The following is a 16,296-nucleotide window of genomic DNA, read 5'->3' as shown; positions in this document are numbered from 1 at the left end:
CAGGAGTGTCAGGATGGAAACCAAGTCTGGCTCTAGACGTTGGTTCTCTATTAGAACACTTCACTTTGCCTCTGGTAAGATTTAGAACTGCAGGCACAACCACCTTCCTCCCTGCAGGGACTCCCTGTGTAGAACAGAAGAGCATTCAGTAAAGATTCATTTTTGTTGTTGTTGCTGTTGTCATTTCTAGTTCAGTGGTTCTCAGACTGTGCACCTCCACCTCTGCAGGATGAGTCAAGTTTATGGTTGAGGCGGACAGGGTGGAGTGGCCTCAATTTTATCTGTTTTATATACTGGGACACTGGCTATAATTTTATTTTTTCAAAAAGAGGTTCATTGCTTTAAAAGAAAAAACTGAAAGCCACCAGTCTAATCTGACCATCTCATTTTATAGATAGAGGAGCTGAAACCCAGAAGAGTTGAGCGACTATTGCAGGATCATACAGCAAATGAATGTCAGGACTGAGCCTGGGTCCAAATCTCCTGACACTGCTTTAAAGAGCCTCTTTCTCTTTCTGGGGCTCTCAGATATCTAAGGCAAAGAAAAATGAAAGAAATCAGAGTGTCTAGATCCTAGGCCAAGTTTTCTGTCCAGTTCCAACTATACTGAGTGTTCAGCCATGATTATCCCCCAGGATTAAGGTCACCATTACTGAACCTCACTGATTGCAGATGGCGAGAGGTCAAGGTGTCAGGTCCATCTAGCAATGGCCCGTCGTGGGGACAGCCACTTTTAAGGTGGATCTTCTCTTTTTACCAATGACTGGTGAATGTGGGAACAGCAGTTCCAGTAAAATGGTTTTGATTTTCTTTTTTTTTTTTGAGACGGAGTCTTGCTTTGTCGCCCCGGCTGGAGTGCAGTGGCACAATCTCGGCTCACTGCAAGTTCTGCCTCCCAGGTTCATGCCATTCTCCTGCCTCGGCCTCCAGAGTAGCTGGAACTACAGGCATCAGCCACCACGCCCGGCTGATTTTTTTGTATTTTTAGTAGAGACGGGGTTTCACTGTGTTAGCCAGGATGGTCTCAATCTCCTGACCTTGTGATCCACCTGCCTTGGCCTCCCAAAGTGCTGGGATTACAGGCATGAGCCACTATGCCCGGCCATGGTTTTGATTTTCTAACAGTCCTTGTCAGGGTTCTTAGCAGGCTCCTCAGAATGACAAATATGGTTCATTTCTTTGGGGACAACATTCAAAAATGTCAGATTCTTTCTATATCGATACTTTAAGGGAAAAATATGTATGTAGAGTTTCAAGTTCAAAAAATCTTGTTTTGTTCCAATGAGCAGCTGCCTAATGATTTCAAGTAAAGGAGGGATCAGGAGGATTTTTTTTCTTTCTTTTATCATTCTTTCTTAAGTCTTTTTAAAGAAAAAAGTTAACTCCGTTGAAACAAAAATAACATTTGGGTTTAGTATGGGAGATTCGGGAAATTTGCATGGCTTATTTAGGAGTCTACTTAGTTGTCTCCTCCATCTGATTTGGAGAGCAGAGTCCCAGAGAGCAACCGTCAAACTGCGTTTTCTGTATAATGTGACTCCGTCATTCATCCAGCACATACCAGCTGAGCACCTGCACTACAACAAGTACTAAGCCAGATGCCAGGAAATTCACCATCCACAGAAACCCAGCATTGCACCAGGGACCTTGAAAGCATCTGTGAAATATTTGCTCTAATATCCTAGAATGTCCCTATTTCAAATATTTGGCCCCAATGTTCACAGATATGTTCTGATTTGGGTTGAAATAAATGAAGGTAGTAGGTTAACTCAGCATCAGCTGTGAGTAAATATCTCCCTGTATCATAGTCACTGGAAATAATGATCCACTTAGTTCAACCAACATCTACTGAGCTTCCCAAATACATGCCGAATACAGCCCCAGATTCTGAAGATGGAAAAATAATGGAGAAGATAGATACATATAGAAAATAGAAGACAGATGACTGATAGACTAGATAGATGGATGGATGGATAGATAGATAGATAGATAGATAGATAGATAGATAGATAGATAGATAGATAGATAAACAGATAGATAGAAAGATTAGTCTACAGACATACCACCCTTAACACACCGCTCTTGTCTGATCTTGGAAACTAAGCAGGGTCGGGCCTGGTTAGTATTTGGATGGGAGATGTAGACCGATAGACAACAAGCACAGAGTTGAGAATATCACGAGAGTTCTCCCAGTAGACCAGGGGTGTCTAATCTTTTGGCTTCCCTGGGCTACATTAGAAGAAGAAGAAGAATTGTCTTGGGCCACACATAAAATAAACTAACACTAATGATAGCTGATGAGCTAAAAAAAAAAAAGTCGCAAAAAAATCTCATAATGTTTTAAGGCAGTTTACAGATTTGTGTTGGGCCACATTCAAAGCTGTCCTGGGCCACACATGGCCGGCGGGCCACAAGTTGGACAAGCTTGCAGTAGACCTAATTTCTGCCCAGGGTGGGAAGGTAGAGGTGGCCAAGGGATTCTGGAGCACTGAAAGGGCCTGGAAGCCAGCCTGGGGAAACCAAGAAGGGATTCCTGGGGCAGAGGTGATGCTGGAGGGCAGTCCTGAAAGATAAGTAATAGTTAGATGAGGAAGAGGACAAAAGGGGAACAGCGTGAACAAAAACCAAGGAAGCCATGAAACCCCTCGCAGGGAGGGAACCACAGACACTTGTATTTCTGCAGGTGGTGCCAAGCGGTCTAGTGATTTTAAGTTAGAGTGCCCTGGTCAGATATGCATTTTAGATCTTAATTGAGAATCCTTTTCACAGATGCCTTCAACCCCTCATTCCCATATGCACTATGTCTACGTTGCCCCTGTGAATACAGGAACATATATTTGAATTCAGTGCCACAGCAAGTAGCAGAAGATGCTTAGAATCCCGAACTGATTTGGGTGATCATGCTTCTATTGAGTCAGATGGTATAGTCTAGTGATTCGGAACATAGATTCTGGTGCCAGACTGCCTGCTCAGTTTGAATAGTGGCTCGGCTGTTTATCAGCTTTGTAGCCACAGATGAGTTACTTAAACCTCTCTGTGCCTCCAGTTTCGTTATCTACACAATAGGGATAATATTGGTTCCTACCTGGAAAAACAGTTGTGAGACTTTAGTAAGTTATTACATATACATATAAAGTGATCAGAGCAGTACCTTGTAAGCATTCAGTAAATGTTAGCAAGTATTGCTTCCATTTTTATCTCTTACAACTTCCCTCCAAGAACCCTCTCTCCCAGTGGCAGTCCCTTGATGGTCCTCTAAATAGGCTGTCCATTTCTAAAACCAAGTCTTTGCCAGTGCCAGCTCCCTCCTAAGATGCTTTCTTTTGTGCCAGATGGGGTGGCTCACACCTGTAATCCTAGCACTTTGGGAGGCCAAGGTAGATGGATTGCTTGAGCCCAGGAGTTCAAGACCAGCCTGGGCAACATGGCAAAAATCCTTCTCTACAAAAAAAGAGAAAAAAAAATTGAGATTGAGAAAAACGCACCTGTGGTCCCAGCTACTTTGGGAGGCTGAGGTAGGAGGCTTGCTTGGGCCTGGGAGGTCGAGGCTGCAGGGAACTGTGATCACATCACTGCACTCCAGCCTAGGTGACGAAGCAAGACTCTGTCTCAAAATTTAAAAAAAGATTATTTTTCCTTTCCTTGCTCCCTCTGCCTCGGAGGTCAAAATCTGCTGTCCTCGGCGTACCACCTGAGGCCCAAAGGCCTTCCCAACAACTAGGATTCCCCTCTTTTCTTAATGCCTACCCACGTAGGACCAACCTTGTTTGGGGGGTACTTCATCCAATATTACCTTATTATTCCACAGAGAAATTTGGTCCTGGGGGAAGGGCAGGGGTAGGCAGTGGAACATGGCCTATCCTAGGTTTGGTTTCAGGAATCCCAGGTTAGAACCCCAGGGGCTCTGCCACTTAACGGCGTGACCTGGGACAAGTCACTGCTCCTCGGAGTCTGTTTGTTCCACTCAAAAATCAGGATAATAAAATCAAACCAGTCTGATGGAGGTGATGGGTGTGGCAAGCCAGAAAATGAATATGAAGTATTTCGTAAAAATAATAACTGATGATTTAGTTATTACTGTGGGTCTGGTGCTAAGTGCTGTACGTGACGTCAAATCCCTTAATCTTTACAGCAGCCCTGGGAGGCAATGTGCGGTCATTCCTCCCATTTGGTAAATGAGGAAACAAAGGTTCAGAGTGGAGAAGTAATTTGCCTAACGTCATGAGCCTGTATGTGGAGGAGCCGGGTGAGAACCCATGGGTTGTGGCTTCGGAATGAACACGCTTGACCACTATATAAACTCTCAAGTGCTGGCCAAATGACAGGCTTTGTGTTATTATCCATAACTACCCGATGAACTAATGGAATTAGAAGCCAAAGACGTCCACGGCGGTCCCCGGGTCTTGCAAACCCTGTATGCGTCACATTAATAGAAAATGACAGTAAGAAAACACAGCGAAGCAGCGATTTCCCTGGGTTTGGGGTTAATTCTTCTACCAGTAATACATTCAAACCTTGAGCCAGGCTGAGAAGTAAATAGGAAGGGAAAGGCTAAGGAGGATGATTGCCAAACTGCTGTTGAATGCCTACAGGGCCTTTGCTCTGCCCCTAGCTTCCTGCCCCAAACCCTTAAGCACCAAGCTGCAGATTCTCAGTCATCAAACCTTAGGGCAGGAAGGAACTTTGGAGATTCTCTGGCCCATCTCCCATTAGTTCACAGATGAAAGATCAAAGGCCCCAAAGGGAAGGTGTCTCGGCCAAGGTCAAGGGCTACTTCCCATTAGTTTAGGATTTAGCAAACACTGCACCAATCACAAACATGGTCTTGTTTGTGGATCAGCCACTGAGACCCTGAAGAGGAAGTAATTTGCCCAAGATCCCATACTAGTAAATATCAGAGCTGGGATTCTAAATGCCCAGGCAAGAGCTCTCACCGCCATAGCACACTGCCCAGTAGACAGCAGAAGCCCAGGTCCAGGTTGCCAGTTCAAGTCTCTTTTCCTAACACTAAGCTGCTGCCTGCAACATCCTGGGAGATTCACCAACCCCTCCTGGCAGTGTATGCTGGAACACCCAGGGCTCCACACCGTGCCTGGTGATATGGGCGCAGGCCCACTCACATACCTTCAATACCCCTGCATTGAGCAATGAGGCCCCCACTCCAGGAATTGCCACAAGATCTTTATCTGTCTGGGGCAGCCACTATCTTCCCCTTCAGCATCCCTCCGGCGCCTAGTAAACCCACACATCCTGGCTCTTCACTCTCTGTCTTGTTTTTATAGGAAGTCAATCTAAGAGCCAAAGGCAAATTCCTCACCTCATAGACTATTTGTTCCCTGCCTTTGGTGACATAAAAAGGGCTGTGGCTTGGGCAATGCAGGCTTTAGAGTGGAGGTGCTGGAGTCTGATTATGCTAGGTTCAAATAATACATCACCACTTGTTGCTGTATTACTTTGGGCAAGTTACTTACCCTCTCTGGGCCTTAGTGTCTTCATCTGTAAAGCAGAAAACCTTAACAGTACCTACCTCAGAGGATGGTGGGAGGATTAAATGAGATATTGAATGTAAAGCACTTTGATGCCTGGCACATGGTAGTTTCTCAATAAAAGGTGTTAATTATTATACTACTGCAGCCTTAGGAAAGACACAGCAATTCTAAGGTTGCCCATTTTCAAAAGCCCAGAGTTGTATCAGGTGGTTTCCTAAGGTCCTTCCTGCTTTAAAGATCTGTGAAATTACTTGACTCCAGGTGAATTTATTTTTTCATTCCTGCTTGCCCCTGAAGGAACTTTAGGATTTGCAGACTTCAGCCTTAAGCAGAGCTGTACAGAGGATGTGCTCAATGATTTAAGAGCCTAAAGAGACAAGCTTTTCAAAATACGTACAAAAACCCAACATCTCAAACATCATCTGGCCTCTGCAGGTTTTTCTGGTTTTTTTTTTTTTTTTGCTTGTTTTGTTTTGAGATGGAGTTTCGCTCTTGTCGCCCAGGCTGGAGTGCAGTGGTGTGATCTTGGCTCACTGCAACCTCTGCCTCCCAGGTTCAAGCGATTCTCTGCTTCAGCCTCCCGAGTAGCTGGGATTACAGGCGCATGCCACCACGCCCAGTTAATTTTTGTATTTTTAGTAGAGACAGGGTTTCGCCATGTTGGCCAAGCTGGTCTCGAACTCCTGACCTCAGGTGATCCGCCCGCCTCGGCCTCCCAAAGTGCTGGGATTACAGGCGTGAGCCACCACACCCGGCCCTCTGCAGGTATTTTTAAACATCCCTCTGGCTGAGGTTAGCATTAGGGTTGGAATCAGCGTTGCTGTTAAATTCAGAGCCAAGGTCAGCTTTGAGAGGCTCAGCAGTGGGATGTGCTACATATACTGATGTTCTCAGGTCAAACACCTGTATTTGGCTTCTCATAGAACAGTAGGGAACACACCCGCAGCCTGTGAAGGGGCCAGGACAAAAGGATTTGATGTTTATCTTGACAGCAGTGAACACCCATTGAAGCGTTTTAAGCAAGAGGAAGTCCTAAGGGGAAACTTTCTGCAGAGATGGAAATGGCCTGTCTTGATTAAGTGTTGGTCACATAGCTGTGCACGTATATAAACATTTATTGATCTGTACTCTTTAAAAGTATTCATTTTACTGTATGTAATGTGCACATTAGTTTTTTAAAAGTGTGCCCCAGCTAATAAGAGGCAGAGCCGAGATACAAATTCAGAAAGGACCAGATCAGGGCAGGCAAGTGAGACAGGGTTATGCAAATGTAGAGTTGGATCCTATCTTCATTAAAATATTAGTATTTTGCCCATCATGAATTTATTTACATTGATATTCATTTACTTAAATATCACAATAATAAGCCAGGAACAGTGGGACATACGTGTAGCCTCAGCTATTTGGAAGGCTGAGGCAGGAGGATCACTTTAGCCCAACCTGGGTAACATGGCAAGACCCCATCTCTAAAAATACATGCATACGGCTGCGTGTGATGGCTCAGACCTGTAATCCCAGCACTCTGGGAGGCCGAGGAGGTCGGATCATGAGGTCAAGAGATGGAGATCATCTTGGCCAACATGGTGAAACGCCGTCTCTACTAAAAATAAAAAAAATTAGCTGGGCGTGGTGGTGGGCACCTGTAGTCCCAGCTACTTGGGAGGCTGAGGCAGGAGAATTGCTTGAACCCAGGAGGCTGAGGTTGCAGTGAGCTGAGATCGCGCCACCGCACTCTAGCTTGGTGACAGAGCAAGACTCCGTCTCAAAAAAAAAAAAAAAAAAATACATGCATACATATATAAAATAACATTAAAATATTTATTTTGATTTATGAGTTTGCAGGCACCTTCTCAGATTTTTATTTAATTTTCATCTCATTTCATTTTCATTTTTATTTAATTTTCAGGTCCCACCGTCCTTACCCTAGTCCTGGCCCTGATCATCCAGCTCTGTTCCCCTCCAGGGTACATGCTCTTAATCACCCCACTATGTGGCCTCTCCCAGTCAAGGGCACCATCAGGATTGAAAGAGCTTTGAAGGAGGTGCCTTATACTAGGAGCTGGACGAGAAGGAAGGTTACAAAGAGGCTCCCTGGGGATGGCTCTGGCAAAATACAAAGAAAAAAGTTTATAAAGCGTTTAAACAAATCTGTGAAAGACAAGAAAGATAGTAAGAGAAAAAGGAGGTGTTTGGACCCAGGAAGCAAATCCCTGCCCACCAACCTCCCGTCCACACCGTGCCGCCTGCCTGAGAAAGCCTGGGCTGGCTGTCCCAGGGCTGACCCGGCCAGCCTGCTCTTGCAAGCCTCTTTCATCATTAGGTTCAACTGCTTAACGCAAACATTTTGATGAAGAATTTTGTATATAACAAGGATAGCAAATGATTCTTTGCATTACGTAGTGGTTAAAGTTTGCAAACACTTTCCCATATGTTACCCAGATGGCATCTGGGCCTCTCTCCTTGCCTCACAGATCTAGATGTGATTTTCTTGGACTTTCATTCATTTCACAATCACCTAGTATATTTATGCAAATTCCTAGAGGATCGGGAAGCCTCTGTTCCTACCTCGAGGGCTGCTCTTTTGCTATCACTGACCCACATCCCACGCTCAAATCCAAAGCGATTTCTGAGTGGGATGGATTTCACCAAATATTTGGGGAGCACACACGACAGGGTCAGAGCAGAAGGGGAGGAGCTTCACCTTTCACCTCTCAGGATCCGAGCTCATAAACCTGCCCAGCTTGCCTAGAGAGCTCCAGGTTCTCTTTTTAACAGGCAGAGCAATTCTACCTGCCCAGGTCTAGGAGCCCTGCTGGGTCTAAGTCCCTCCCTAAAGAGCCCAACAGGGCACCTGAGAGACCACAGCCTCTTCTTTCAGAGAAAAGGCCCCCACTTTTCAGTTACAATGAGGGAAATTGAAAGCACACCACAGGAAGCATGACCAGCGGCCAGCACAGCTTACAGGAGGAACAGCCCGGCATCTTCCAGCTTGTAACTAAAGATTTGAGTGAGGTTTTTTTTTTTTAGACGAAGTCTCGCTCTTGTGCCCCAGGCTGGAGTGTGATGGCATGATATCAGCTCACTGCAGCCTCTGCCTCCTGAGTTCAAGCAGTTCTCCTGCCTCAGCCTCCGGAGTAGCTGGGATTACAGGCATGAGCCACCGCGCCCGGCCAGATTTAAATGACTTTTAACCTCTCTGTCTCGTTTTATTGTCAGAGGAATTGTGGGAGTCCCCTGAGAGCTTTTCTTCCAACCTCTCTGGCCCAGGCTCTTTGGGGCTGCACTTTGTCAGCACCAGCTTGGGAATGTAGAGAAATCCCCAGGCAGGGGCAGGTAACCCAGTTGCTGTTCCCACCAGTCCCAGATGTCCTTCCAGGGCCTCTTCCTCCTCATCTCCCCTCACTTCCACTAATGGTCTTCAATATACCTTGTGAAAGAAGAATTCAAACTTGTAAATTAAATGAGGGCACTACATGGAAGCTTCCAGAAACACTAACATCAAGAACAAGGGGAAAAGCAAGAGGACTCATTGCCCCCTTTTTGTGGAGCCTTTTGGAACTGTATCTTACCTGCCCACACTCTCCTGGTAGCTGAGAGCAGGGCTGAGGGTGTGCAGGCTCCCTGGACCCCTGGTAAAAACATTCCTCTGGCCGGGCGCGGTGGCTCACGCCTGTAATCCCTGCACTTTGGGATTTGGCGGGCGGATCACGAGGTCAGGAGATCGAGACCATCCTAGCTAACATGGTGAAACCCCGTCTCTACTAAAAATACAAAAAATTAGCCGGGCGTGGTGGCACGTGCCTGTAGTCCCAGTTACTTAGGAGGCTGAGGCAGGAGAATCGCTTGAACCCAGGAGGTGGAGCTTGCAATAAGCCGAGATCTCACCACTGCACTCCAGCCTGGGCGACAGAGTGAGACTCTGTCTCAAAACAAAAACAAAAACAAACAAAAAAACACTCCTCTGTATTTGTACAGGTGGAGCTTCTTCAAGAAGGGATGGGTGTGTACACAAGCCTGCATATGTGTGTGTGTGTTCAGTCTGGATCTTTCTATAAGTATGGGGGTCTTGGAGTTTCCGAGCATGTCTCTGTGTGTGTCTGGGTGTCTAGATGTCTGTACATGGAAGCTTCATACTCCTACATGTGTGTATGATTGCACCTGCCCATCTGTGTTTGTGGATGTCCCTCTGTGGTTAGGTTTGGGAGGTGTCTCTGTGTATCAAAGTCTTAGCTTCTGGGTGTGTCCCTGCCCAGGTAGATGCATGTCTGCATCCCTGGGTACCAGAGAAAGATGGAAGTACAGATGTGTGGTGTGTCCTGCCGTGAGTGTGAGTCAGGGTGTGTAGGTGTGCGTAAGTGTAGAGGGACAGCAGAGCATTAGGCTCACAGAAGCCGCAGCATATGTACACACTATCTTTGCAAAGCAAGTCATCTGTTTTCCTGGTTTTGTTTCTTTCCTCCCCATGGACTCTGGACCCTCCTTGAAAACAAAGGGAGCTTAAAAAACGCAGCCCTTCCTGTGTTCCCAAATGTTCAGAATGCTGCGGTGCACTTGAACCGTGCCAGCTCGGATGCCCAGCCCTGCCGCTGTTGCAGGAAGTTACCCGCCCGCCGCACTGCCACCGCCCACTTACACAACGAGCCCGGGAGGGCGGGTGGGAAGGAAGGAGGAACCACACAGCTCACTGCCCCCCGACGCCCCAGCCAGTGGCAGGCCCTCCATGGGAACTGAGACTCTGTGTGGGGGCATAAGAGCATCATCTGGGGGCTTCCTCCAAAGCTGGGGGTGCAGGGAGACAACACCTTTACATAGAAATTATTGCCAACCAACCAGGTGTCCAGGGACCTCATTTTCCATTTTACGAGGTCAGTTCTAGGTAGAAGTCAACATTTTCATCGTTTCAACACACATTCAGCAATACCTACTACATGATAGACGCTGTGGAAGATAAAACTACAGCTTTGCCACCCTAGGATTGGTGCCCCCACCTCCCCACTCGGGGCACCCAGTGTCCTCCATAACATAAGGGGGTTAAACTGGGTAGCACCAAAGCCTCTTCCACATCAGAAATTCTGTGATTCTTTTGTGGCAAGTTCATGAGTCTGTGCTCCCACATTTCTCCCTGCTCCACCATTCCCCAGTTGGGGCAGGTCAACAGAGTCCCCGTCTCTCTCAGCTCTGCCCAAGTGCCCATTCCTTTCCCGCCTTCCTTCCTCCCCTCTGAAAAACCTACTCTCAGTCCTTGTTTACTCAAAGCTGTAAATTCCTAATGAACTCTTCTCTCTTTGTCTACACTTGAACAGGTTCCCTGCCTTACTCTAACCCCACTTTCTACCAGGACAATCAGAGCCCTTCCAGAAATGACCGCAGCCCATCTTCGCGACCTTAGGTCCCACATCATCCCTAACATCTCAGCACACATTGTTGTCAGGTTTGGGAGGTGTACAGAAGTCTCAGCTTCTGAGTGTGCCCCTGCCCAGAGAGATGCATGTGTGTCTCTGGGTGCACAGGAGGGTGCCAGGAAAGATGTGTGGTGTGTCCTGCCTGTGAGTGCTGGCCAAGCTGTGCTGCATGAGAGGCACCCTCAGCACACAGTCTCCTCCCAAGCCCAGCCTCTTCTCAAGCCATTCCCTCTGCCTACTGGGAACACCCTTTCCTCCCTCTACCCCCAACCATTTCCTTCTCTTGAGATCACAGTCATTTCAAGGTCTATCTCAAACACTTCCTCCTTCCTTAAGCTTTTCCTGATTCCTCCTTCCTTAAGCCTTTCCTGATTCCTCCTTCCCCACCCAGTAGACGTGAGCTCTGTCTGATTTGAAACCTTTCCTGTGATGCAGAATATTTGGCCTCGACTTAACGGTTATCGATATCTTTATCTATTGTGCACAAGAAGACTTAGATCCTTAAGACTAAGCATCCAAAAATGTGTCTTGCTCTTGCTTGAATCCCCACGTGGCGTCAACATTGCAGGTGCTCAGTAAGCGTCTGCACAACTCAGTGCAAAGCTCAGCCGTGCAATGTCAGGAGTTGGGTAGCCTGGTTGGAGAGCATGGCACTGTCAGGGGAAGAGGTGGGAAGAGCAGAAGGAAGGAGTCTTGGAAGTCATAGCCAGTTGGTCAACCATTGACTGTTCCTGTGATAAGCCTGAGACCCCAAACATCTCCCTTATCCAAAATGGCCTGAATGTGTGAAGAAAGAAAAAGGATGATAAAGTGGTCTATTTATTCCGTCTGGACCACAACTTTTCCAAGAAACAAAAAGCAAGGCCGTGTCATGTACTGAGATAACTCTGGGCTGGGGATGGCAAACTTGGGTGCCTTCAGGCCAGCAAAGGACCAAAGCCAGCTGGGAGAAAGGGGTGGTTGGTGACAAACTAAAGCATCTGTCCCATTTATAGGGAGCTGGCCTTGCCTGCAGAAACGTGGCACATGGATGGCTGGATCTAACCATTGTTCCAAAAAGCCCCATATCCACAGTGTTATATGAAATCCCTCACTTTATAAGTGTGGGCAATCTATTCCATTAGAAAGAAAAATCAACAACACTGGGTGGTCCCAATGAAATCCATCCACATTCAGCCTGTGGGCTGCCAGACTGAGGTTCCTACCTAGGTGCGTGCCAGGTTATGGAGTGACATGACTGTGACCGGCTCCCTGCTGAAGCTAATTCTAAAATCCATCCAACTAGAGAAAATGCTGGGTATGCCAATAAACCAACCCTGGGCACAGAAAGGCAGCGGGGAAGTGATAGGAGAAGGTTTAGAATGTCTTCATGGTCTCTGAAGCCAGGATCTTTGTGTGCCTTGAGAATCGTTACCTAAAGGGTAGGCAGAAGGCTCAGGTCAGTCACCAGCTTATTTGACTTGAGCAAGTGACATCCTCTTTCTGAGCTGCAGAGTCTTCTTGTACAATGAGCGGGCAGGACTAGAATACCCCTGAGGTGCCTTTCAGCCTCTGGCAAGGAAATGCTAACCCATGACTGTGCAAGGAATGGGTCCCACAGTGGCAGGAGAGAATTCCTGTTGGCAGGGCCCAGACCTGGGAAATTTAGATGTGGACCTTGCCTCTTTCCACACATGGCAGTACCTTCCAGCAGGTGCCCAGCCACCAAAGGCCCAGCCCAAATCCTCACAGCTCCACTCCAATCCTGGAGTCATCACCGAAATCTTTATCCATGGGTGTGGTGCAGGCACCAGCAATCAGAGGACTGTTGGACAGGTCCCTACAGGTGTTAGATGGTAGGAGTTATGGAGAGGTGGCCCAGGGGAGAAGCCAGTACAGCTAAGGTGGCAGGAAGTCTTCCCGGTAAATGATTACCGATGAGATGAAAGTATTTCAATAGCCTGACAATGGGTATGACCGGGCAGGTGTGTATCCACCGACCATCAGTTCAGCCCTCCTCAGACTGCTGCTTATCCTGGGGACTGCAAGGCAGACCCAGATGCTGGCAACAGGTTTGAAAGTGACCCCCCACCCAGCCCCTGGGGACTTCCCCAACAAGCCCAATTCACTCCAGAGCCCCCACCCCAGGCCTCCCTGGGCATTGGCAGAGAACAGGCACTGTTCCAAACCCTGACTTCATGCTGACCACCAAATCCCCAAGCCAGGGAGGGAGTGATGATGTCACTGTCCCCATGTTTCAGAAAAGCAATAACCGGACTCAGAAGAGGATCAGTTTTCAAGGCAGAAGTCCAAACAGTTGATCTTGGCAAGGGCCTCCGAGGATTGCCTCATAGAAGGAGAGGGCTGGCATGCTTGTGAGCATCGTTTGTTATGAGCTGGGAAACGGCAGTGTCCTTGGACTCAGGAGAACCTTGGGGACCCTGTCAAGATGGAGAATGTCGAATGTGAAACAAATGGGCATTGGTGTCCTCGATTCCCGTCAGAACCCTCTTTTATGGTGGGAGGGGAGACCTCAGTGCTCACAGAGAAATGTCTTTCTAACAGAGTTCAGCCACCCCACCCTGGACCCAAGTCCCCTCTTATTATTAGAAAAATGCGACCAGTTTCCTCAATTCGAATAAGTCCTATGAAGATGGAGTTTTGTTCACCGCTATGTCCACAACATCTCATACACAGTTAAAGAAATCAATAAATATTGGCTGAATGAATGGCGAGGAGAGGAATGGAGTGGGAAGTGGCACGTCTGGATTCCAGGGATCCAGGAGCATATCCAGGTTTGCCAGCTAGGCCTGCAGGCCAGGCAGGGCAGGCAGGTTGGGGTTATGGGAGGACCGCCATTGATTGCTGGAAGTGCACAATATGTATTTTCAAAAACTTGGCCAGGCATAGTGGCTAATACCTGTAATCCCAGTGCTTTGGGAGGCCGAGATGGGAGGATCACTTGAGCCCAGGGGTTCAAGGCCAGCCCGAGCAACATAATGAGACCCCATCACTACAAAAAATAAAACATAAAATAGTAGCCAGCTGTGATGGCATACATCTGTAGTCCCTTGGCCTACTACGGAGGCCAAGGCGGGAGGATCACTTGAGCCCAGGAGTTTAAGACTGAAGTGAGTAATGATCATGCCCCAGCTGTCCAGCCTGAGCAACAGAGTGAGATCTTGTCTCAATTGAAAAAAAAAACCAACAACAAAAACAAACAAAAACTATCGTTTGACAATCTGTGACAACTTTCTCTCCCTGGGGTTCACAATCTCACTTTTATTCTCCTTCCATTAAAGTCTGATCCCTTTTTTTAACAGCTATTTGGCTAATCTATTGTGGTAGACACTATTGAAAAGGCCCCACTTTCGGAAAATGTGTTCAGGAGGAACAAGTCTCCCTCCCCTAAACTACACTTCTGCTGTGCTCTCAAATGAGCTCAGTCACATCTCTGTCCCTGAGCATGTCATGTCCCCTCCCTGGGCTTCGTTTCCCCTTCTACATAAAACACAAGCGAAACTAGAAACATCCAGTGTCCTTAACTTGTAGGAAGAGTGTCTCAGCCCCCTTTAAGAAAACGAAGCTTGGAGCCTCTCCCTGCAAAAATCCAATTCCTCACTAGTACAGAGAAACGTTTTTCTTTTTTTTTTTTTCATCCGATTTCTGGAGATCCACAGCCCCCTTGCAGCTCAACAAGGGAACCCAGGGTCAGAGCGTTTTGGACTCACTAATCTGGAAGCCCCTCCCAGCTCTGACTTTTTGGAATGTTAACCGAAGTGTGGCTGTGAGAAAACACATTCCAGCTGCTCTCCTCTGAGACCAGCACTGGGCCTCCCCTCAGCTGCCCCTCAGGAAGGAAGCAGCCCTGGGCTTCACTAATGGCTCCAAATTCAGCCCCCAGTTTCCTCAAGACGCAGGTCCCAAATCAATAAAGGTAGGCTTCATGGAAATGAGGCAGGATACAGAAGGAAATCCAGGCAGCTCGACCTCAAAGGAATTTCCTTTTCCTTGCCTCTCCTTCCAGTTCTCTCTTTCAAGAGTTTGATAGAGGTGGGAACGGGGATTTGAGATTTTTTTTTTCAACTGAGGCCCAGAGGAGGAGGTGGAGATGGGCCACGAGATAGAGAGGTCAGGGTTGGGGAGACAGGGCAGCGGACAGTGATGAATGTGGGTGGGGCCTCTGTGCATTCTCCAGGACAAAGTGGACTTTTCCAGTCGGCCGGTTTTCGAAAGCTATTTACGAAGCTGGACTAATCCAGCCCAGCTGTGCGGACTGTAAGCAAACAGGGCCTTTTGTGGGGTTCAGATTCCCCACCCCTAGCCTGTACTTACAGAGCTCACTCCACCCTTCCTGTAGGGGAGGAAATGAGGTGCCCAAGTCAAGCAGAAGAGTTATATCAGGAGTTATACCTATCTGTCACCACCCTCAGCCCCACCTATCGGGACCCAGCAAGTCTCACCTGGGCATTGGGATGGACACACAGATCTGAGTCGGGAGGCCTGCTCTTCCACTTCTTAGCTGGGTGAACGTGAGTGAGTCCCTTAATTTCTCTGAGCCTCAGTTTTCCCCTCTGTGAAATGGCCATATTACCTAACTTCAAAATGCTGCAGGCAGCGCTTAACAGAGGAGATTCCATAATGTCTTTCTCTCTTTCTCTGAAATAGAGATTAGCCCATAGGGAGACCTTGGGTGAGGTAAGTAAAAGGCACCCCCTGTAAGGGAAATTTGGGAAAGGCAGCACTCGCTTCAGGCCGAGAAGCAGTTGCCAGCCCCAGGTGCATGGCTTGGCAAGATCTGCCTGTTCTCACCCCCAAGCCCAGGGCTCCTGTGCAGACCAGCACCCACACAGCACATGTAAACAGCAGTCACAAAATCCAAGCTGTCCTGCCTACCCTCCATCTGAGATGGTTTTTCTATTAGAGCCCCAGTCTTTCAGTGAATCATTGTCCCCTCTAAAATGCCTAATAAGGGGTAAAATTGGAGCATGAGTTCCTGGTTCATTCCTGAAGTCGCTGGGGTGATGAGATCATGAAGTCACAGGTCAGAGAGGCCCCTAAAATGGAAAAAAAAAAAAAAAAAAAGGCAAAAGTTACCAGGACCAGCTTTACCTGGCCCTCAGCGTGGTTCTAGCCTGCCTGACCCTCCTAAAGCTGCAGTACCATCATTTAACACAAGTGGCCCAGCAAAGGGAGACTTCCCTGGCTGGAGCTGCTCTCCTGGTGAGCCCAAGGGAGCATGGAGGGATCTGGTGTAAATGTCTTACGTGGTCGTGCGCTCTTGCTCCAGAGCCCTTCTGCATTAGCAGTCCACACCAGGAGTCTCTAGCTGTTGACCAACTTCAGCCATCAAAAGTGTTTTGTTGGTCAGGCACGGTGGCTCACACCTGTAATCCCAGCACTTTGGGAGACCGAGATGTGTGGAT

General features: G+C 47.7%; 1 protein-coding gene and 1 long non-coding RNA gene across 7 annotated transcripts in view; one reads left to right on the top strand and one right to left on the bottom strand.

Annotated features, from left to right (window-relative positions):
* LOC134761204 (uncharacterized) overlaps positions 1 to 5,071 on the bottom strand; it is a 36,253-nt gene extending 31,182 nt beyond the window's left edge. The window contains exon 1 of the long non-coding RNA XR_010139509.1: positions 4,935 to 5,071. This is a non-coding gene — a long non-coding RNA (uncharacterized LOC134761204). The remainder of the gene's footprint in view (positions 1 to 4,934) is intronic.
* The window catches only part of SYN3 (synapsin III), a 545,178-nt gene that overhangs the window by 423,735 nt on the left and 105,147 nt on the right, over positions 1 to 16,296 (top strand). The window lies entirely within an intron of this gene.

The sequence above is a fragment of the Pongo abelii genome, chromosome 23, assembly GCF_028885655.2.
Source record: "Pongo abelii isolate AG06213 chromosome 23, NHGRI_mPonAbe1-v2.0_pri, whole genome shotgun sequence".
In the NCBI taxonomy this organism is placed as follows: domain Eukaryota; kingdom Metazoa; phylum Chordata; class Mammalia; order Primates; family Hominidae; genus Pongo; species Pongo abelii.
Note: the sequence above shows the minus strand (reverse complement) of the source record. Positions and strands in the feature narration are given on the sequence as shown.